At 42.5% G+C, this 22,538-nt stretch overlaps 1 pseudogene; it reads right to left on the reverse strand.

Moving 5' to 3' along the window:
- Window positions 1-6,404: 6,404 nt before the first annotated feature.
- Window positions 6,405-7,325, reverse strand: LOC105709071 (cyclin-G1-like; annotated as a pseudogene).
- Between the last annotated feature and the right edge of the window lie 15,213 nt (window positions 7,326-22,538).

A 22,538-nucleotide genomic window follows, 5' to 3' on the forward strand; every position in this document is an offset into this window, starting at 1 on the left:
AGTCTGAGATAAATTTTCACACCCATTCAGCGCCCCCCCTCCTTCTAGGGCTCCTCTTCTGCTCTGCTCTCCTGCCCTCTCTTCCTGCCCTGGTTCCAGTGATCTTGGTGCTGGCTGCAATCCCAACTCATGAATCTATAAAGCAGAGTCTAATTTAGACTTACATTTGTTTGCGAAATTGGACCCATCATCAAGGACTATTCTTTCCTGAAGAGAGAAGCATGATTGTGTGCTGCAGTGTGCAGGAGTGTGTTTGGGTTGGGAGTTGGTGTGGGAGGAGGGATGGGGGAGGGAGGACACACTTAGTGGCTCTGCTGAGAAAAGCATAGGCAGCCTCGATGTCAGTGTGAGGGGTTCTTGTGCTGTAGCTGCCAAGAAATAGCACTTGGCCTGAGTCTGTGTTAATAAAGATACTGCCTTTAGAATAGGAGATGCTCTACAGTGACTTTCGTTGTTGGCCAGACATAGGACAGAATGATTCTGCATCTGGGGAACATCACTGAAGTAAAATCAGAAAAATCTCTAACCTTGTGGAGCATGTGTTCCAATGGGAAGAGGCAGATGACTGATACACTATAACCAGAGCAAGGAAGGAAAGTGCTAGTAGGTGGGAAGTGCTGTGAGGCAGGTGATTGAGGGTGTGGGCAGTGGGGACAGGGAAGGTGGCTGTTGTGTTGGGGGGGGTCAGTGTGTGCCATGTTGTAAAGGTGACCTTTGAGGAAAGAGTTGGGGGACATATGAGTGTCCATGAGGATATCTGGGGAAGTTCTTTCCAGGCAGGGGAACCTCCAGTGCAAATGCACTAGGGCAGGAAGGTGTCTGTGTTCCCAGGAGAGGAAGGAGCCCAGGAGGGCTGGAGAGAGAGAATCTGAGGTGAAGTCAAAGGTACAGCCAGGGCAGCTGGGCCTGGAGGGTGTGGGGAAGCATCTGAACTTTGCTCTGAGTAAGATGGGGAGGTAGTGGACAGTTTTGAGCAGAAGAGAGATGTGGTACAACTTCTCTTTTAAAAGGAGCTCTGACTGCTGTGCTGAGAACAGAATTGAGAGGCAAGGGATGAGGGAGGCAGAAGGGAAAACAGTGGGAAGCGAGTACAGCATTCCAGGCTGGAGATGTCATTACTTTGACTGGGGTGTGAGCAGGGAAAATACTGGGACGTGAAGGGATTCTGGATGCATTTTAAGATGGACTCACAGCATTTGCCAATGTATTGCATCTGTGGTCGAATCAAGGACATCCACAGTTGTAAAATGAGTGAGTAGAAGGAAGGGTGGAGCTGCTGTTAGTGGAGATGGGGGGACTCTGGCAGGAGCATACTGAGGAGGGGGCATCCCAGGCACTCAGTGGAGGAGATGTCTCCTAGGAATGCAGGTGAGGGAGCTGGGGTGGCAGTTGGACAGACAACTCCAGAGTTTAGGGGAAATGAGAAATAGACTGGACTGGAGACATAGATTTAGGAGGTCACACCGTATAAACAATACTTAAAACCTCAAGCATGGATGAGGGCACCAAGGAAGTGACTGGCTATAGAAGAGAATGAGTGCAAGGACTGAACCCTGGACCTCCAGTTCTAAGGGATCTGATCAGATCATACCGAGAGCAGACTGCACAGTTCTGACCCCACGCCTAGAGGACACTTAGACAAAGAACTCCCATGTGCACAGGAATCACCTGGACATGGTGCTGAGATCCAAGAAGTCTAGGGTTGAGCAAGAGATTCTGGATTTATGACAAGACTGGAGCCTATGTTTCTGGTCTCCAGGTCAAGAACACTCAGGATCCCACAAGTCTGTGCATCAGCCTGCCTGCAGTGCTTGTTATATAAGTAATGGCTTGGTCTTATGAATAATACTCTGAGACAGGTGTTCTGGGAAGTGGCCTGAGTATTTTCTAATCCCCTGCCTTCCCCGTTGGGAGCCAGATTGGGAACCACTGAGATCAGAGATCAGAGTGCCCAGGGTGGGTGAATGGGGTGGATTTTCAAACCTTGTGTAAAAGAAGATTTTTCCCTCAGAAATAAAAGGCAGGATGTACATCATCAGTTATGAGATGTGATATTCCCTGCTAATCTCTCCACCATGGGGTAGAGGCCAAGTAGACAATTCAGGTTGTGGCTCTCACACAAAGGACACCTCTGAATGCTGCTCTCTGACACTGCTCCGCACACTGATTTCTCACTCACTTCTTAGAGTAAACTATGGAAAACAAATTTCTCTAATTTACACATAAAGTAGTAATACATGGTACTGGGGGCTAATTTTATTGTGGGGAAGGCCACACAACAAGGCTGGAAAGTATACAGCCAGGAACAGAATCCACAGCCCACCTGGGATGAGGTCCCTCCTAGAAACAACTGCCCCTGCTCTGAGCATAGAAACCACTGCTCATACCTCTGACACCCTGGTGCTGGACACTGGACCCTGAGGCTAGGACAGATGTCACTGCTGCACCTGGAAACTGGACATCACCACTGCCACTCAGCCACCTTTACTAAAATGCATTCTGCACAGTCCCAGCCTCTCTGAGTCACCTCATTTTGGCTCAGATTCTGGCAGTGATATAGGAGTTAAGAAGAAATTATTTAGGCAGATAGTGAGGGTACAGAAGTCCTTAGTAAGGTTTTTCTTCTAATGAAATGCAGCCCCCAAATCATTTTCTTTTCTAACAAAGAGCAGCCTGTAACATTAGTACAGCTAACAAGAGAGACAGATTCCAATACAAGAATAGTAAGAACTTCAACATCTAAACCTCAGCATTAGACAGATCATCTACACAGAAAATCAAGAAAGAAACATTGGATTTAAACTGAATTTTGGACCAAATAAAGCTAACAGATTTAGAAAGCACTCTAACACTACAGAGTATACATTCTTTTCATGAACATATGGAACATTTTCTGAATGAGAGCCTATGTTAAGCTATAAAGGAGGTCTCAACAAATTTTCAAAAATTAAAATCATATTAAATATCTTCTCTGGCCACAATGGAATAAAACTAGAAATGTACACCAAGAAAAACATCGGCAACTAGACATATACATGGAAACCAAACAACATGCTCCTGATTAACCATTGAGTAAACAGGGAAATTCAGATGGAAATCAAAAAGTTTGTTGAAACAAATGAAGATGGAAACACAACATATCAAAAGCTGTGGGATACAGTTAAACAGGGCTAAAGGGGAGGTTTACAGCAGTAAATACCTACCTAAAAAGAGTAGGAAGATTACAAATTAACGATATGACAATGAACCTTAAGGAACTAGAAAAGCAACAAACCACATCCAAAATTAGCAGAAAAAAATAATAAAGATCAGAGCAGAACTAAAAAAAGACTTAAAAACCATGTAAGTGATCAACAAAGTGAAAATTTGTTCTTTAAAAACATAAACTAATTTGATAAGCCACTAGCTAGACAAACCAAGAAAAACAGAGAGTAGACTCAAACAAAATCAGAAAAGAGAAACATTACAAGTGATACTGCAAAAATATAAAAGATCATCAGAGATCATTATGAACAATTCTGTACTGACAAACTGGAAAACCTGGAGGAAATGGATAAATTCCTGGAAAGAAACAACCTACCAAGGTTAAATTAGGAAGAATAGAAAACCTGAAGCCCTAACATACTTGTACCATTCTCACAGTGGGTCCAGTGGGCCCCTGACCCACCCTGTGATTATTTCCTCAGCACTGGTTTGCATAATTGAAATAGACCTACTCAGCAATGAGCAGAATCTACAGATGAGTTTCTTTTTTAACTTTTGTTTTCAGTTCAGAGGCACAAGTGCAGGCTGTTTTATAGGTAAACTTGTGTTGTGGGAGTTTGTAGCACAGATTATTTAACCACCCAGGTTTTAAGCCTAGTATCCATTAGTTATTTTTCCTGATCCTCTGCCTCCTCCCACCCTTGACCTTCTGAAAGGCCCCAGTGTGTGTTGTTCCCCTCTCTGTCTCTATGCATTCTTGTCATTTAGCTCCCACTTACAAATGAGAACATGCAGTATTTGCTTTTCTGTTCCTGCATTAGTTTGCTAATGACTTCCAGCTTTATCCATGCTCCTGCAAAGGACATGATCTCATTTATTTTTTTGGCTACATAGTATTCCATGGCACATATGTATTACATTTTCTTTATCCAGTCTATCATTGATAAGCATTTAACTTGATTCCATGTCTTTGCTATTGTGAATAGTGCTGCAATGAACATGTGTGTGCCTGTGTCTTCATAATAGAATGATTTATATTTCTTTGGGTATAATGGTATTTCTGTCTTTAGGTCTTTGAGAAATCACCACACTCTCTTCCACAATGGCTGACCTAATTTTCATTCCACCAACAGTGTATAAGTGTTCCTTTTTCTCCACAACTTTGCCAGCATGATATTTTTTGACTTTTTAATAATCACCATTCTGCTTGGTGTGAGATAGTATCTCATTGTGGTTTTGATTTGCATTTCTCTAATAAGCAGTGATGTTGAGCTTTTTTTCATTTGTTTGTTGGCTGTATGTATGTCTTTTTCTAAGAAGTGTCTGTTCATATGCTTTGCCAACTTTTTAATGGGGTTGTTTTGTTTTTTCTTGTAAATTTGTTTAAGTCCTTATAGATGCTAGATATTAGACCTTTGTCAGATGCATAGTTTGCAAAAAAAATTTTTCCCGTCTGTAGGTTGTCTGTTTTCTCTATTGATTTTTTTTTTTGCTGTGCAGAAACTTTTTAGAATTAGATCCCATTTGTCAATATTTGTCTTTTTTTTTTTTTTTTTTTTTTTTTTGCATTTCAGTAACTTTATTGAAAGGTATACCCCTTAGTACTAAAACACAATGGTAGTTGGTTAGTTTACTTCTGCCAACTCAAAATTAACAATGACATATTCAAAATATTGAAATTTATCAGCCTTTTGGGAAAACTAAAAAGTTACCCATAAAACATGGTTTATAAATGTTAAGAATGAGACTGTGGTTATTTGGTTTTTCATCATGTATTGATCCATAATGTGATGTCAAATTGGTTACAGCCATTCTGGATGGACTCAGGCTATACGTTGCACTGAGTAACTGTTTACAACACTTTAACATTGCACTTTTTTTTTTTTTTTGAGATAGAGTCTTGCTCTGTCACCAGGCACTAGGCTGGAGTGCAGTGGTGTAATCTTGGCTCATTGCAACCTCCATCTCCTGGGTTCAAGCAATTCTTCTGCTTCAGCCTCTCAGGTAGCTGGGACTACAGGCACATGCCACCATACCCAGCTAATATTTTTTGGTATTTTTAGTAGAGACGGGGCTTCACCATGTCAGCCAGGATGGTCTCGATCTCTTGACCTTGTGATCTGCCTACCTAGTCCTCCCAAAGTCCTGGGATTACAGGCTTGAGCCACCAAGCCCGGCCAACACTGCACTTCTTACATTCACTAACTGACATGGAGAATTCTAAACACTACCTCAGCAGCTTCATTCATAGTTATGAAGGTGTCTACTTGCTTTTCTTAAGACTTTGTTTTAGCACAGTAAGGGCATCAGTGGAAGTATATTCTCTTTTCATAAAACTGCCATCACTTCTAATTTAAAAACAGTCTTTAGTTAAAAATCTTCTGTAGTGTTGAATCTAGCCTGAACTTACCTTAGTGTGGGAAAGCAAATTTTCAAAGTGATAATTCATTCTGAGTTACTAATACAATAGAAACTAATTTTTTGATGGGATTCAGTTTGAGGCAGTAGGTTCTGTATAAAAATTGTATTGTAGATAAAAAGGTCACCTGTTTTCTAGAAAAAAATATTAAAGATAACTTAGTGAATATGCCAAACTTTCTAGGTCTGTATTTTTCTTTATATAAAATGCCCTCAAATTTAAATGTAATTCCCATATAGCAATAAAGTCCATATCTCTGAATTATCTATTACTTACATTATGGGGTGTGTTTATACTGCCTAGAATGTTAACCCTTATTATGCCTTAAATGCGCATTTGTGAAATGTTGCTTTTGACGTAGACCTCATAACTTAAAATTAAGTATTTAAATTAAGTAGGAGTAGGATTAGAATAATGAGAGTGATTGAAGCTGTGGGAAAATTGATAGTTGATGGTATTAGTGTGGCTCCTCCGATACTATTTTCAATATCACCTAAAGATATTGATCGATATCTAAAGTTAGATAAATTACAGAAATGAAGATTAGCAGTTTACCTTCTCAGGCTTGTCATTAGCATTTCACATTTAGGCTTTTATCTTTGATTTGAATGCTTCACAGATGAATTCAAAGATAAACATAATTCCACTACAGTGTCACATTAATTAGGCAGTTTTCTGAAGTCTGAGACCATCATGCTTATCTCATGATGTTTTGAGGCTTCATAGCTTAAATCCATTGTAACATTATGGAATCCATAGAACAAGGCTGTGGAGAAAGGCTTCAGAGAAGTTTTTTGGTGCTGTAGTAATCCAATTAAGGAACCATTTCAGGAATTGTTGGAAGGTGAGTTATTCTGTAGTAACTTAATGCTTCAGTTGCCATGCAGTACACCCAGGAACAATCCATTTCAGCTTCTGAACATTTGGTTTGGAACACTTGTTTAATGAATATTCAGTTAAACACTTGGATACAAGCTCTTGCGAGAAGGTCAGATCTCTGCCATTTATCCTGGAATGTTTCTGAAGACATTCTACTCTTTCTGTTAACTCTATGCACTTCTGTTCCTGGATCTCTAATGCAGTGATAGACAATGCCAACACAGAAGGCTTTGCTTTAGAAAATATGATCCAGCAATGACATGCCTTAAGTTGAGCTTCTAGTCTTTCAAAATTAATGCTATTTCTCCTTTCAAATGGCACGTTCTCTTGAAGGAGTGAATAATACATTTGGAGAAATTGAATGGCAGTAGTAGCTTTGACTTTCTGACAAACTTTCTCCAATACAATCTTTTCCATTCTCATCGAGTCTGAAACCATAAACCTGTATTGACTTATTCATATCAAGTCAGTTGCCAATGGGACATTCCTTTCCTCTTCTATTGATTTGAAAGCCAAATAGAATCAGCTCAGTCCAACACACCCAAGGTGCTTGGGCTGTGCCTTCATTTTAGACAGGAATCTGTCCAGTAAATCCACAGCTAGAGAATGTCTCTGTGTCAAAGCCAAAGAACTGAGTTAGACTAAGAAGATCTTTTACTTCAAAGCCCCTTTGTCTTGCAGTCATTCTGAGGCCATTATTGTGTGCAGACTCAATTAGTCTCAAGCCACAGACCTCTGGCTGACATCTAGACTCCTGTTTCAAAAGGGCATTCAGCTGGTGTAGCAGTTCCTGAGAGTCAGTTGTTGTCAGTACCTCAATCATCTTGAGAGTGATTGCAGCTCCTTAGTGGTAACTAAGCAGAACCCTCCCCTGGGCCTGCTCATCTCACCCTATGATGTCAGATCTGAGATGCTTAGAAGGAAAGGGGACTTGCAAGAGGCCTGGGGAGGTGGACTGTCCTGGGAGGAGGTCTCAGCAGTGCTGCCGAGATGACTCGGCCCTGATTAGGGTCAGCTCAAAGCCCCAATATTTACTTTTTTTGCACTTGCTTTTGGCATCTTTGTCATGAAATCGTCCCCCATGCCTATAGCCTGAATGGTGTTGCCTAGGTTGTGTTCCAGGGTTTTTATAGTTTTGGGTTTTACATTTAAGTCTTTAATCCATCTTGAGGTGATTTTGTGTATAATGTAATGAAGGGATTAAGTTTAAATCTTCCACATATGGCTAGCCAGTTTTCCCAGCACCATTTATAAACAGGGAATCCTTTCCCCATTGCTTGTTTTTGTCAGATTTGCTGAGACCAGCTCAGTCGTGGAGACCCCAGCCCAGGTGGTGCTGAAGGAATTAAGAAGCAGACACAGAGATAGAGAGCAAAAATGTTTGGGACAGACAGGGGGCCTCAGCATTCCCAGCTGAGAGCCTCGAACAGAGACTGACTCACACATTTATTGACAGCAAGCAAGTGATAATTATCATTTAACTAAAAGCATTCTTGGCAGAGAACAAAACATTCTTTAGTGGCAAGAAACAGGCTCTGGCATGCTTATCTACTGCAGCTGGAACATGTGTAAGGCACATGTGACTCATGCTGCAGAAGTGCCCTCCAGCCCCCACTAGGGGTCTTCCACCCAAGAGCCATTAGGTCTTCCTTTCTGGCTCCAGTAAATGAACAACCTCTAGCAATGTGCATCACTGCCATCACGGGGATGTCACAGTGCTGTAGATATTCTGTTTATGGCCAGTTTCTTTAAGGCCTGTTTATGCCAGGCTTAGGGCCTGCTCTCAAATGCTCCCAACATGTCTCCCCTTTCTATTTTGCAAAGCCATAAGGGCAAAGGCAGCTTTGTCATGGTGGGCTACTTCTCGCTGGATTTGGGATCCACAACTGCAGAGTATAAAAGACAAAATATACAGATTAGAAGTACAACCATCTTCAAAATCACAGAACTTCCCAGTGTTTTTATCCACTTTAGAGTATTTATGACTGCTAATCCATCGGGGGCTCCTTCAAACACTTCAGTCCCTGGCGTTACTATTAAGTGTGCCTGGGAGGCTTGAAATAACTGCTCTTTCAGTTTTGCAATATCCAAAGAAAAATTTCCAGTATGACCCTGTAAATGTCTCTTAACTCCCATTCATGTTCTGATTCATTATAAAGGTGAGGAGTAACACAGAAATCAGAAGTATTACAGTCACATTTTAGTTGCATTCTATATTCTAAACTCATTATGCAATCTCCCAACCATATGACAGTTTGTCGGAGATCATTAATCTGATTAGCTATGTTCTGATCCATTTTGGTTTGAGAATTCCACAGTAGAGTAGAATTCTTCTGCCAAGTATTTACATAGTCTGCTGTTTGCACTGTTGAATGCAAAGCAACTCTAGCTACTGCAGCTGTAGCTGTGACAGCAATCAATCCCATAATGATTAAGATTAAAGTTGCAATGAACTTCCTGGTACATTTTAGAATTTAGAACCTTTTGTAAAATTTTAGTGACAATATGTACTGATGGAGATGTTTCCCAGGGATGAGATAGATTTACTGGTAGCCATATTCCCTCTTGGGCTCTCACCAACAATATGGAGCTATAAGAGTCAAACATAGAGGCATTAATACAAGAAAACAACTTACAATTTTGACATGTTACCTTGGAGTTAAGAAAATTGATCTGTAACCTTCCCACTACTAAAAGATAAGGAGGTTTAAACGTAGCTCTGAATCCAAAGAGTTTTATCTTTACAAATTCTAATGAATAATGATGATCGTAATGGGATCTGGTATAATTTTCTTTCCAGACCTTTATTGGTTTCAGGGCCATAAATAATTTCCAAAGTTTTAAAATTTAGTTTCCAATTTTGGCCAAATCATTTTTGGTCATGGTCCTACCATGCCTCCATTTTTCCAAATAATATAGACATTTGTTTCAGTATGTTTTGACTTGAAACTGTTATTACTTTTTGTATTTAAGTAATTTAGTGTCACGACAAGAGGGCTGACTGGTGTAATTAATGCTAAATATCCTCTTAGGGGACCAACCAATAACAATTCCAGGAGAGTTATTGTGCAGTACCTCAGCCTCTGCCCAAACACAGTTTTTCCAAGTTAATATTTTTTAACTTAGTGGACCACTCTTTATTTGTCTGCCTTTAATTTTGGGAGGATGGACACAACTTTGTATCCAACCTGTATCATTGTGAACCAATTTTAACATGTAATTAGAATTGTATTGGATTGGCTTAGTATATTTTCCTTCCCAAATCTTTACTATTCTCAGTGCCATTAATATTTTCCATAACTCTTTATGTTTGGCTTCTATAGCTTGCCATATCATTTGAGGTTGAGGTTCCATTATACCACCATATGCCCAAATAACAGAAATTTTTTTGCAGTACTTCTTATGGTTTCCACCCTCTGATCATTTTGTTTAGATACAGGGTGACCATTACCTATAGACTGAGAGGTGGGCCTCATAAATACTCCTTTAGGGGACCAATCAATAATGATTCCATATGAATCATTATGCAACACCTCTGCCTGCCCTGTGATACAATCTTCCCATGCAAATTCCTTCATTTATTCTGACCACATCCAATCCACTTTACAGATAGGTTTTTGTAAACAGTAGACTTCTGTTACAGGAGCATAAACACTGTGGTAAATACTAAGACCAGAAAGCAGAAGTAATTGGGCCACAGATTGATTATGTATAGGCACTATTGCCAGTCAAGGTTGATGACTTGGAAGTAGGCAGCCATTGGCCTTTCCCAGGCAAATAGGTAGATGCTCAAATCCTAAGGAGATAGTCATAACTGTTCCCTCCTCTTGGGAGTGAGATGGGCCTCTATCATCTGTAGGGCCAGGCATCCAAAAACTATAATTAGTGTGTACCTCCACTGGGGAGTCTACCAAGTTACTGGCAGTAGAAGTGGTGGAAAAGGAATATATGCCCAATAAGTATAATTGTTTTTTGTTTCAGCAGTTACTGGGGGAATACGCACGGCAAGGGTGAGCACAGCCTTCATAGCTGCCATTAAATTACTCATTGTAACTGGCTGTCCCACTTTTCTCAAGTTTTCTTTAGGTGTCTTTGATAACTTCTTGATTTGGCCCAGGTGGGTAGCTGCACCTGATGGGTGTTGCTTGTTTGGCCTGGTGTCTTCCTCAGCATCAGTTTCACCGTTGCTGCAAGTAGGAGGCCCTTGGGTTCCTCCCAAAACCTCTTTCTTGGTACCCATCTTATGATAAGGTTTTAGATGTCTTGATGGTACCCTGGAGAGATACAAGCATAGCCTCTTCCCATGTTGTTATTTTACCTGTTTCCCAACTTTTTGTTATTGGATCTCTTCACCAAACCAGTTGTTTGGCAAACTGCCTTTGCAGCTGGTCTCCATAAATGCTATTCAGCTGCTGATAATATCTGTCTGTTAGGCAGGCTCAAACAATTTAAAGTTAGTAATGCTATGTATTCAACTGCATATGTGGGATCCTATTGTCTCTTCCCTCCTTTTGTTTCTGTAACTGTTTCAGGGAGAGATTCATCTGTTCCACAATAGCTTGTCCTTGTGAATTGTTTGGGATGCCAGTGATATGTTTAATATTCCACTATGAGAAGAATGTAGCTAAAGCTTGACTAGTAAACCATTGGGCATTGTCTGTCTTAACAGAAGCTGGAATGCCCATGACTGCAAAGAACTGCAATAGATGCCATTTAATACAGGCAGAAGATTCCCCAGATTGGCATGTAGCCCTGTTATAAATAAAATTTTGATGCTGAAAAAGAAATAGCACTCGAAGATATGTCCTCTCAGTGAGGCAGTTTACTTCTATAGGAGGGTGTGGGACACACAATGGAGCAATGATGGCCACCACATGCTTGGACAAGGGGGGAAGGGGAACTTATGCCTGATGGGGGGGTTGTCCCTGCTGCTGTGTCATCCCCTATTGGCTACAGTTAGATTGCACAAGCTAGATTAATCCTGATTGGCTATTTAAAAAGGAGCAGGGGTCCAAACTGGAGTGGCAGGGTGGGTGTTTTGGCAGGAAGGATGGTTACAGGTGTGTCATAGTAGGCAGCCAGGGGTGATCAGGTGACCAAAATGAGTCAGGATGGAGGCGGGAGGTGCAGCAGATGTGAACTACTGATTAGTACTGGTGGAGAAGGTTGTTTACTGGAATCACAAGGAAATTAATCTTCAAAATAGAGACTTAAAGAATAAGAGAGCTGAATGTACTGACATACTGATTCTTTGAAGAGAAACTTGAGGTTCACTATAACAGCCCAAACAAAATGAGAAAATGTATCTACACATACATGCACATAAGCCAATTTTCCAAAAGAAGAAACATGGATAACATCCATTTGCCAAAGACAGTTTGGTTCCAATTGATGGTGGTTAACCCCATAAAGGACACAGAATGAATCATTTTGAAGCAGGATTGGCTGTGAGAAACAGATATCTTGAACACTGAACTGGGAATGAGAGGTGTTTATTATTATTATTATTATTATTATTGTGACTGGGAGCCAGGTAACAATTTGTCTAAATGACCAGCTCCCCTAACAAAGAGAAGCTCTGCCTTTATATAGGCTTACACTCTAGATATTACACATGAAAGAATCTTAGACTTACAGCCTTAGAAATTACAAGTGAAAGGGTCTTGGGTTTACAGTTTTAAAAATCACATATGAAAGGGTCTTGGGTTTACAGTTTTAGAAATCACATATGAAAGGGTCTTGGTCAATGGAGGAGTGGGGTAGGGGTTTGATCTTGTTTAAGGAAAAACAATGTCTTCTGGAGAGATTCCCCCACACCATGCCTGCTATTTATAGGAAGGTGATTTAGGACATGCCAGTTGGCCAGCCTTTTCTTCTATTAAAATGCAGTGTGGAAGTTAAAGGGGAGGTAATCCTAGATGCCTGGGTCTCCTTCCTCATCTTGACAGGTTGGACATTGTTGAATAATGGCTTTAGCCTCTCTCCAAGTAATATTATACCTTCATTTAAGACCAGAGTCATTTATATGAGTCAAAGTGTGAAAGTGTTTGGGATTTAACAATGCTGTAGCAACCAAGCAATCAGCCATTTGATTCCCTGCAGTTAAAAGTCCTGGAGGAGGTGTGTGAGTCCTAATATGAGTGATGTAAGAAGGATGCATTCTATTCCTAACTGTGGTTTGTAACTTGGTAAATAAAATCATCAGTTGTTCATCTGTATTAAATCAGAGCTGAACATTTTCAATTAATTGTGTGGAATGAACCACCTATGAAGAATCAGAAATTACATTAACAGGTATCTCAAAGGCATTAAGACTTCAATTACAGCTACTGTCTCTGCTTTTTGGGCTGAAGCATAGAGTGTTTGAAAAATTTTACTTTTTGACCCAGAATAAGAAGCTTTACTATTGTGAAGACATTTTCAGCACCTTCAATTGGTTTAGCTTTAGTTCTTCTAGTGAGAATCTCATTAGTTAATTTAAAAAATTGAAATAATTTTTGTCAGGCCTCCATATGCAAGCCCAGACCCAGAAAGTGTAATGCTTTTACTGCCTCAGCTGATCACCACCCCACCCCCCACCTGCATTTGCCATTATCCCTGATTGCCCAGCATAGCTTCCCCTGGACATAAGCTTCCCCTCACCCCACCCTGCTATCTTAACTGTTATTATGATAATGTGAATGCTCCTCACTCCACCCTACCATCTTAACTACTCTTATCCCACCCGCCATTGTAACTGAACTTATGGTAATGTATACTCCTTGCCCCTACACCCACCACTGTAACTAATCTTACTCTATAACTTTCCACTGCCCACCCCAAACCTATAAAACCAACCCCTATCCCACTGACCTTTGCTAACGCCCTTTTTGGCCTTAGCCCACCTGCACCCAGGTGAATACACACGTATATTGCTCACACAAAACCTGTTTGGGGGGGTCTCTTCATTCAAAGTGTGCATTTAACAATTTTGTTTTTGGAAAGTGATCATCAAGAACACCCATAAAATCAGCTAAATGGGTTTGCCAAGTAAGACTATTTATAAAGGCCTGTTGTATTTGTGCCTTTGGACACTGTGACATGGTAATTGCCCCATAAGCTGCATACCTCAACCATACCTCAGCTTTCCATTGAAACTGCTCTCTGTAACCCTAATGTGACAGGCAAGCAGTCCAAACCAATGCCATTTTGGCCCCTGCACCATTTTAAGAAAAACTAAGACTTGTAATAAGTAACTAAGGTCTGTAATTTTCTACCCTACCCAGACAATGTGTAAACTAATGCTTATCTTGACTTCTGTGAACCACTGAAGTAACAATCCGAATGTCCAAAGTCCCCTGGCCCTCAGAATGTCCGAAGCCTCTCACCCTCACCCCCACCCAGGAGGTGGTTTACGGGCATAAAAGATCTTGACACCCTCCTTTTGGGGCCATCAGTTAGAGTAGATGTGAGTCCTCCACGGCCACCAGCAATAAAGACCCTGTAATTTGGTCTAGTCTTTGTCTCAGTGGTGATTTCGTGCTTGCTCAGTTATAACATTTGGAGGCCCCAGCAAGATTTTCCAGCATCACTCAGACAAAATCCCTGGAGTCTCACCTGAGTGGTTGTTCCCGCCCCAGGAATCTCCAGGGGAGTGCCTCCTGATATGTTCCAGGGCCCCAGAGTTCCAGCCCTGTGATGGATGGGCAACTACTCAGCTGACATTCACCCAAAATTCCTCAGGGTCCCAGGAACCTCTGGAGGTAAGTTAGGTCTGGAAATTGGGGCGGGGGGCAAGTCCGTCAGGAGCGTAGGTCAGAAGACTGGATGCAGTCATTAATCTTTGACTAGGCAAGCCTACCATTAGATGTCACTGGAGGCTCAGTTAATTTAGTTTTCAGTTGTCTTCCTTAACCTCTGTGTGAGTGTGAGAGTGAAAGTGTATATGTTTGATCCTATAGCTGGAGGGCTATGGGGCCTGTGTAGGCCTTCACCCATGGTTCCACGGAGATGTCATAGGGCATAACTGTGATTTACCGTGGTGACCAGGCCCGGGGTTTATATGGGTACACCTTAGCCAAGATGCTCTGAAATATCCCTTCGGGGATGTGGCTGGAGAGGCATCAGACTGGTCTCCCTTGAGGGACACTCACCCTGTGTCTGTCTTCCTTCCATAGTCTGTCTTCCTTCTATGTGGTCTTGTCTTCTTTGTAGGTTTTCTAGTTTTTTAAGATATTCATGGCAGACCTACAGTGGTTTAAACCTGCCTCTCTAGGGCCAGATGATGCTCTTAACTGGTTAAATGGCCATTGGCTTCAGGGAACTTTGGCCGAATTTTGGCCCCTAGAAATAACCCTGTTCTCCTTCTTTTTCTTCTTGTTCTACCACTGAAGACCTATTCTCCTTTCCTGCCCCTCTTCTAATATCTGAAAGGAAATTCTGTCCTTGGCAGCTCAGATGTAGTTTTTTCTCCATCCTTGGGAGCCAGGTGCTAGGAGAGGAATTACTGAGACTTTTTGCCCACCTAGGATGGAAAAGGAGTAATTGCCTCTTTTTCCAAAAGGAGGCTCAGTGTTGCTACAGAACTTGTTCTGGTATACACCCCAATTCGGCATTATGGCACCATCCTGACTGTCAGGAAGTGGGTTGCCATAGTACAATACAAACTGATTGGCAAGAGTTCTGTGATCTCTTTAGGCCATGATGGATTCAAAATTCACACTCAGTGGACCTTCCAGTCCACCTGTTCTGCCATTTTCCAACATTCCCCAGGCCTCTGAATACCAGAGCATAACCCAGGGAGAACCATGCCTGATCTGCATTGAACCTCCATGAGGTCTATCATTGGCCCTTGTGGTGTGGTTCAAGGGAATCCTATACCCTCCCTTGGTCCCTTCTGCCCACTCCCTTACTTTGGGCCAGGGACAGACCCATTACACTAGGCATCCTCTCATTACAAGATTTGGCAACCAAGGCCTGTTTAAAGCCAGTACTGGAAAGGGTGAAGCATGAGTATAGTGCCTTCCAGAACTGGAAATATCATAAGAGCAGGAGAACCTGAGTGACCACCACAAGTAGACTGAAAAAGGGGCATAACAGATGGGGTCATCTGGTTCCTGGCCCTGCACTCCCCTCCAGTGCATGATGGCCAATTTCAAGGCTGGATTTTCAGGCCAATATGGGGTAAAACTAACCCCAAAAAACTCCACACCCTGTGTAAATTGGAGTGGCCATCGCTTGGGGTGGTGTGGCCAGGCACCGGGACATATGATCACAAGGTAACCAAGGCTGTATGGAATGTGGTGACAGGTTTGGCACCCAGATCAGTTTCCATACATTGACTAGTGGCTAGGCTTAGTTCAACAGCCCCCCTCTTGGCTTAAATGCTGCATAAAGCATGCTGGGTTACAAGTTATGCTGACAGGCCCCAAGAAAGCCCCTTTGGCATCAGCCATACTCCCTTCCCTGGCAGAAGATCTCCACCATACTCAAGGCCCCCTGAATCAGGGCCTCAGCATCCTTCCCCAGACAGCACCAGTAACCAACCCTTGTACTCCTCCACACTAGCAGTGGGGCTCCACACGCACCAGCAGTCCTTCTTCTCCAAGAGCCACCCCCAACAGGAGGAGAAAATTGGGGTCAACCATTCTTTGTTCACATCCTCTTCTCATCAAGTGACTTATATAACTGGAAGGCTCAACATCCCCCATTCTCTGAGAAGCCCCAGGCTTTGACAGGGCTCTTGGAATCTGTACTCCAGACTCATTGCCCCACTTGGGATGACTGCCAACAATTATTACTGATTCTGTTCACCACAGAAGAAAGAGGCAGAATTAGACAGGAAGCCCTGAAAGCCATCATAGACCCATGGGGAGGAACAGTGGAAGAGAACCAGGACCGAATTGAAGAGGTTTTTCCTTCCACCTGAACCCAATGGGACCCCAACACCTCAGGGTGTCACCAGGCTCTGAATACTTTTCACTGGTATCTTTTAGCAGGGGTTAAGGGGGCAGCCAGGAGGCCCACCAGCCTCTCCAAGACAGGAACAGTGACTCAGTATCCGCAGGAGTCACCAGCTGCTTTCCTGTAATGCCTACAAGAGGTATACCATACCTATACTCCTATAGACCCTTAGGCCCCAGAAAATCAATGGGCCATTAGCTTGGCCTTTGTCTCCCAGTCAGCCCCAGGTATCAGGAAAAAGTTACAAAAACTAGATGGATCCCAGGGAATGAATTTGACCCAATTGCTGGAAATTGCTCAGAAGGTTTTTGATAACAGGGATACTCCTAGAGCCATATAAAACAAAAAAATTACTAAGGCAGTCATAGTAGCCCTTCAGGCAACATGAGTCATTCCACAAGGGCAGGGGGCCTTGCAGAAGGGCCCCTGAGGTCCCTAGCCCCTGTTAGGAAGAAACCAATTTGTGTACTGTAATGAAGAGGGACATTGGAAAAATGAGTGCCCCAAGAGAAAAAGATGAGTAACTGATCAAGAAAACCACCAATGACTATCCTCAATTTAGAAGGTCAGGATTGATAGGGCCAGGGCTCTTATTTGTTAAGCCCCCAGGAGCCCAGGGTTACTTAAAATATTGGGGGTAAACCTATCTATTTTTTAGCAGACAGTGGAGCGGCCCACTCAGTCCTTACTTAGCCTCTGGGACCACTATCCAGTAGGAAAACAATCATCTAGGGGGCCACAGGAAAGGCCACAAGTTCATGGCCCACAAGTCGAATCATTGACTTAGGAAATGGCACTGTTACCCATTCCTTCTTAGTTCTTCCAGAATACCCTTACCCACTATTAGGACAGGACCTACTTCACAAACTTCAAGCAAAAATCTCCTTCTGCAAAAATCAGGTCTGCCTCTCTATCCCCCATTTGCCCTCCAAATTGAAAGCACCTCAGCAAATCCTCATCACTTGTGCTCTGTCAGACGAGTATCTCTTGCAGGAAGCTTTATCACCGGAAACAAATCAGGCATCAATGTCAGACCTCCTCTGTAAATTCCAGGAGAGTGTGCCCAGAGTGTGGGCTGAGACCTATACCCCAGGTCTGGCAGAACACTGTACCCCAGTTGTTGTCCAACTGTTGGCAACGGCAGATCCAGTCCAGATATGGCAATACCCAATGAGTCAGGAAGCCAGGTGGAGAATCGCTCCACACATATGACTCCTGGAAGGAGGAATTCTCACCCCCTGTAAGTCACCCTGAAACACCCCTCTGCTCCTTGTTCTAAAACCTCGCACAAAAGATTACCAGCCAGTTCAGGATTTAAGGGAAGTAAATAAAAGAGTGGAAACTGTCCACCCCATGGTCCCAAATCCACATACACTCCTAAGACTCCTGAATCTGAACCACTGTTACTATACTATCCTGGACCTCAAGGATGCATTCTTTTGCATCCCACTGGCTCCAATTGGCAGACCCATATTCACCTTTGAGTGGACAGACCTGGACACTGGGGTCTTGGGGCAAATCACGTGGACCTGGCTGCCTCAGGGATTCAAGAACTCTCCCACCCTATTTGATGAGACACTTAGCCAAGATCTTGCCACCTTCTGGGCTGAGTTTCCTGAGTGTACTCTACTCCAATATGGAGATGACTTACTTCTGGCCTCAAGAACCCAAGAGGCCTGCAGGGAAGCCACCCAGTCAGTCATTACTGTTGACCCTACAAACTGGGATATCGAGTTTCAGACAAAAAGGCCCAACTCTGTCGAGAAAAGCTTACTGAAGATGGCTGATTAGGAGTAGCTCAGGATTGTAGCTCCCAGCAAAAGCATGGGGGGGTGAGTGGATGTTGCATTTCCAGATGGATTTTTATTGCCCACAGACCAGGAGATTCCCAGGTAAAGGAGCCCCATGGGTCACCAGCATGCCTGGTTTGGCTGGCATGGCTGTTCTGGCCAGCACAGCTGTTTTGCCAGTGACCTGGTGCGGCAGTTCTCCGTACAAAATACACGGGTCTGGGCACCATTTTAGCTGATGATTGGAGCTCCTGGGAGACAGAGTCACCCATTCATCTGATTAAAAAGGGTACTGAAACAGGGAGCCAGGCCAGGAGATTCCCAGGCAAAAAAGTGCCATGAATCTCAGCGCAGCTGTCTCAGCCAGCACAGTGGGTCACCACATGGGAAACCACACAGATCCTGGCACCTTTTCAACAGGTGACTGGAACACCTGGGAGACAGTGTTGACCATTCAACTGAAAGAAAAAGGGGCTCTGAGGCAGGGAGCCAGGTGATCAGGCTCAGCTGGTCCCACCCCCACAAAAAAACAGCAATTGGAAATGCTCTGGATTGAGAGTTTCACAGCAAGCACAGCTGAACGTGGAATGGTCCAGCTCTGTGGGGGAGGGGTGTCTATCATTACCAAGGCAGTCTACCACTATGGAGGTAGTTTGCCATTGCTGAGGCAACCTGCCATTACCTAGGCAGCAGGACATGACAGAGAGAGTCTGCGATTATAGAGGTGGGCTGCCATTGCCGAGGCAGTTCTAACTACACCTGTATAAACAGGACTGCAGGGAAGTTCACACAGCAGCTGGGCAGAGCCCATGGCAGCTCAGCAAAGTCTCTGCAGGAAGACAGTGACTAGGCTGCCTCCTTGCTGGGCAGGGCAGTCCTGAAAAAAAGCAGCAGCACAACAGAAACTCATAAAGCCCTAACTCCCTGGGACAGAGCACCTGGGGGAAAAAAAAGGGGGGTTTATGAGTTCTGCTGCAGCAGACTTAAATATACCTGCCCAGCAGCTCTAAATGAACAACGGAGCTCACAGCTCAGCACTTGAACTCCTATAAAGGACAGACTGTCTCCTGAAGCAGCTCTCTGACCCCTGTATATCCAAAGAGTCACCTCGTGAAGGAGAGCTCAGACTGACATCTGGCAGGTATCCTTCTGGGACATAAAGCAGAGGGGCCAGACCGTTGGAAGGAAAACTAAGAAACAGAAAGAAATAAATTCATCATCAACAAAGTGGATGTCCACTCAGAGACCCAATTTGAAATTCAACAATTATAAAGATGACAGGTGGATAAATCCACAAAGATGGGAAGAAACCAGTGCAAAAGGGATGAAAACACCCAAAACCAGAATGCCTCTCCCCCTACAAGGGATCACAACTCCTCACCAGCAAGGGAACAAAGCTTGATGGAGAATGAGTGTGATGAATTGACAAAATCAGGCTTCAGAAGGTGGGTAATAAGAAACTTTTGTGAGCTAAAAGAACATGTTCTAACCCAATGCAAAGAAACTAAGAATGTTTAAAAAAATTGGACAAAATGCTAATGAGAATAAACAACTTAGAGAGGAATATAAGTGAATTGAAGGAGCTGAAAAGCACAACATGAGAACATCATGAAGCATACACAAGTTTCAACAGCCAAATTGACCAAGCAGAAGAAAGGATATCAGAGGTCGAAGATCAACTCAATGAAATAAAACAAGAAGGCAAGATTAGGGAAAAAAGGGTAAAAAGAAATGAACAAAGTCTCCAAGAAATATGGGACTATGTGAAAAGACCTAATCTACATTCGATAGGTGTACCTGAATGTGATGAAGAGAATGAATCCAAGCTGGAAAATACTCTTCAGGATATTATCCAGGAAAACATCCCCAATCTAACAAGGCAGGCAAATATTCAAGCCCAGGAAATACTGAGAACACCACAAAGATATTCCTCAAGAAGAGCAACCCCAAGGCGCATAATTGTCAGATTCACCAGGGTTGAAATGAAGGAGAAAAATGCTAAGGGCAGCCAGAGAGAAAGGTCAGGTCACCCACAAAGGGAAGACCATCAGACTCACAGCAGATCTCTCAACAGAAACCCTACAAGACAGAAGAGAGTTGGGGCCAATATTCAACATTCTTAAAGAAAAGAACTTTCAATCCAGAATTTCATATCCAGCCAAACTAAGCTTCACAAGTGAAGGATAAATAAAATCCTTTACAAACAAGCAAGTACTCAGAGATTTCATCACCACCAGGCCTGCTTTACAAGAGCTCCTGAAAGAAGCACTACACATAGAAAGAAACAACCAGTACCAGCCACTCTAAAAACATACCAAATGGTAAAGAGCATCAACACAATGAAGAAACGGCATCAACTAACGGGCAAAACAGCCAGCTAGCATCAGAATGGCAGGATCAAATTCACACATAACAATATTAACCCTAAATGTAAATGGGCTAAATGCCCCAATCAAAAGACACAGACTGGCAAATTGGATAAAAAACGAAAATCCAACAGTGTGCTGTATCCAGGAAACCCATCTCACATCCAAGGATACACAAAGGCTCAAAATAAAGGGATAGAGGAAGATTTACCAAGCAAATGGAGAGCAAAAAAGTGGGAGTTGCAATTCTCATCTCTGATAAATAGACTTTAAACCAACAAAGATCAAAAGAGACAAAGAAGGACATTACACAATGGTAAAGAATCAATGCAACAAGAAGACCTAATGATCCTAAATATATATGCAGCCAATACAGGAGCACCCAGATACATAAGGCAAGTTCTTAATGACTTACAAAGAGACTTAGACTCCCACACAATAATAGTGGGAGACTTTAACACCCCATTGTCAATATTAGACAGATCAATGAGACAGAAAATTAACAAGGATATCCAGGACTTGAACTCAGACCTGGACCAAGCAAACTTAATAGACATTTAAAGAACTCTCCACCCCAAATCCAAAGAATATACCTTCTTCTCAGCACCACGTCACACCTACTCTAAAATTGACCACGTAATTGGAAGTAAATCGCTCCTCAGCAAATGCAAAAGAATGGAAATCATAACAGTCTCTCAGACCACAGTGCAATCAAGTTAGAACTCAGAATTCAGAAACTAACTCAGAACTGCACAGCTTCATGGAAACTGAACAACTGGCTCTTGAATGTTGACTGGATAAGTGATAAAATGAAGGCAGAAATAAAGATGTTCTTCAAAACCAACAAGAATGAAGACACAACATACCAGAATCTCTGGGACATATTTAAAGCAGTCTCTAGAGGAAAATATATAGCAATAAATGCCCACATGAGAAGCAATGAGAGATCTAAAATCAACACCTTATTGCCAAAATTGAAAGAGCTAGAGGAGCAAGATCAAAAAAACTCAAAACCTAGCAGAAGGCAAGAAATAACTAAGATCAGAGCAGAACTGAAAAAGATAGAGACACAAAAAACCCTTCAAAAAATCAATAAATCCAGGAGCTGGTTTTTTGAAAAGATCAACAAAATAGACAGACCACTAGCCAGATTAATAAAAAAGAAAAGAGAGAATAATCAAATAGATGCAATAAAAAATGATAAAGGGGACATCACCACAGATTCCACTGAAATTCAAGCCATCCTCAGAGATTATTACAAACATCTCTATGCACATAAACTAGTAAACCTGGAAGAAATGGATAAGTTCCTGGACACTTGCCTCCTCCCAAGCCTAAACCAGGAAGAAGTCAAAACCCTGAATAGACCAATAACAAGGTCTGAAGTTGAGGCAGCAATTAAGAGCCTACCACCCAAAAAGCGCCCAGGTCCAGATGGGTTCACAGCTGAATTCTACCAGACATACAAAGAGGAGCTGGTACCATTCCTTCTGAAACTATTCCAAATAATCAAAAAAGAGGGAATCCTTCTCAAATCATTTTATGAGACCAGCATCATCCTGATACCAAAAACCCGGCAGAGACTCAGCAAGAAAAGAAAAGAAAACTTCAGGCCAATATCCATGATGAACATAGATGCATAAATCTTCAATAAAATACTGGCAAGCCGATTGCAACAGCACATCAAAAAGCTTATCTACCATGATCAAGTAGGATTCATCCCAGGGATGCAAGGCTGGTTCAATATACGCAAGTCTATAAATGTAATTCACCACATAAACAGAACCAAAGACAAAAACCACATGATTATCTCAATTGATGCAGAGAAGGCCTTTGACAAAATTCAACAGCCCTTTATGCTAAAAACCCTCAATAAACTAGGTATTGATGGATCATATCTCAAAATAATAAAAGCTATTTATGACAAACCAACAGCCA

This window comes from Aotus nancymaae, unplaced genomic scaffold (genome assembly GCF_030222135.1).
Source record: "Aotus nancymaae isolate 86718 unplaced genomic scaffold, 86718_ANA_hifiasm-v0.15.2.pri h1tg000027l, whole genome shotgun sequence".
NCBI lineage: Eukaryota > Metazoa > Chordata > Mammalia > Primates > Aotidae > Aotus > Aotus nancymaae.